A 2,453-nucleotide genomic window follows, 5' to 3' on the forward strand; every position below is an offset into this window, starting at 1 on the left:
AAGTGGTTTGGCAGATTTGCTACAAAAGGTAAATTGTAAACCACTGAACCCCAGAAGAATGCCAGCCCTAGCTGCCATTATCCAGCACTGGAAGCCTATCAGCTGAACTGCCCCAGGGCAAATTAAAGCAGCTATCCCTCCTTTGCATTGAGTAAACCTCAAGCCTTAAAAAATTGAATAAAAAACAAAACAAAACAAAAAGAATTCTAACCATATATAGCTTTTATTGAGAGAGAGAGAGAAGAAAAGACCTCAAATCCTGAAGTTCCTAAAAGCAACTCCAGATAAAGCCTCAAAGGAATATATTAGCTGGTCACCATTTCACAAGGTTTTCTTGGAAAATTGCATAAAAGATCTTAAAAGAGTTAGAAGAAAAATGAGGAAAAGAAATGAGATCATTGCAAGAAAAAAAATGGAAAAAGCACATAATGTCCTACAAAATAGATATGAAAAAGACACTAATTCACTGAAAAACAAAATTTGTAAAAAAGGAAAAAAATGCAATGAACCAAACAATTTGCCAATTACAAAAGGAGCTAAAAAGATAACTGAAGAAAATAATGCACTAAAATTAGGATTGAATAAATGGAAGTGAATGACTCAATAAGACTTCAAGAACTAGTCAAACAAAAACAACCAAAAAAAATAAAAAAATAGAAGAACATATGCAGTACTTCCTAAGAGAATCAACTGACCTCGAACATAGATCTAAGAGAGTCAACCTAAGGATTATTGGTCTTCATGAAAACCATGATGAAAAAATAACCTAGACATTATCTTTTAGGAAATCATAAAAGAAAACTGTCCTGATGTCTTAGAATCAGAAGGTAAAATAGCCATTGAAAAAATTCACCAATCACCTCCTGAAAGAGACCTCAAAATTAAAATCTCAAGGCATATTGTGGGTAAATTTCAGAACTATTGCCCCAAGGAAAATACATTGCAAGCAGCCAGAAAGAAACAATTTAAATACCAAGGAGCCACAATTAGAATTACCCAGGACCTAGCAGCTTCCACCTTAAAAGGATTAAAGAACCCAGAATCTGATATTTTAAAAGGCAAAGGAAATTAGATTACAGACAAAAATAAACTATCTAGCTAAAAATGAGCATTATTTTTCAAGGAAGAAAATGGACATTCAATGATAAAAGTGAATTTCTCATATTTCTAATGAAAAGACCAGAAATGAACAAAAAAATTTATCTCCAAACACAGAACTCACAAGAAACATAAAATAGTAAAAAGGAAAGAACTCTTGAGAACTATATTTCTGTTATGAGAATACTTAGAGGGTTTGTGTATAATTTGATTTTATTGTGGTAATATAAAAAAGAAACTAAAGGATAAAAAGGACAAAGAGGAAAAAGGAGGTAAAATAAGAGAAATTACATCTCATGAAGAAGCAAAGAAGACCTGTTATAAGTGAGGGGAAAAAAAGGGAAGGGGAGGAGCATTGTGTGAATCTTACTCTCATCAGATTTTGCTTAAAGAGAGAATATCAGACATTACTGCTTTCACAGGAAAATTTTCTTACCTTATAGGGAAGTGGGGGGGGGGAATGGAAAAGAAAGAGAAAGAATAATAGAAGGAAAACAAGTATTAGGGGAAACATGTAAAAAAAAAGGGGGGGAGAGGCTCTAAAGGGGAGGGGCTAGTTGAGAAAAAAAAAACTTTTTATTTTCTCTTTTTTTTTTTTTTTTTTTTTTTAATTTAATAGCCTTTTATTTACAGGATATATACATGGGTAACTACAGCATTAACAATTGCCAAACCTCTTGTTCCAATTTTTCACCTCTTACCCCCCCCCCCCCCCTCCCCTAGATGGCAGGATGACCAGTAGATGTTAAATATATTAAAATATAACTTAGATACACAATAAGTATACATGACCAAAACATTATTTTGCTGTACAAAAAGAATCAGACTCTGAATTATTGTACAATTAGCTTGTGAAGGAAATCAAAAATGCAGGTGTGCATAAATATAGGGATTGGGAATTCAATGTAATGGTTTTTAGTCATCTCCCAGAGTTCTTTTTCTGGGTATAGCTAGTTCAGTTCATTACTGCTCCATTAGAAATGATTTGGTTGATCTCGTTGCTGAGGATGGCCTGATCCATCAGAACTGGTCATCATCTAGTATTGTTGTTGAAGTATATAATGATCTCCTGGTCCTGCTCATTTCACTCAGCATCAGTTCGTGTAAGTCTCTCCAGGCCTTTCTGAAATCATCCTGTTGGTCATTTCTTACAGAACAGTAATATTCCATAATATTCATATACCACAATTTATTCAGCCATTCTCCAACTGATGGACATCCATTCAGTTTCCAGTTTCTAGCCACTACAAAAAGGGCTGCCACAAACATTCGTGCACATACAGGTCCCTTTCCCTTCTTTATAATCTCTTTGGGATATAATCCCAGTAGTAACACTGCTGGATCAAAGGGTATGC

Source organism: Sarcophilus harrisii, chromosome 5 (genome assembly GCF_902635505.1).
Source record: "Sarcophilus harrisii chromosome 5, mSarHar1.11, whole genome shotgun sequence".
NCBI classification, from domain to species: domain Eukaryota; kingdom Metazoa; phylum Chordata; class Mammalia; order Dasyuromorphia; family Dasyuridae; genus Sarcophilus; species Sarcophilus harrisii.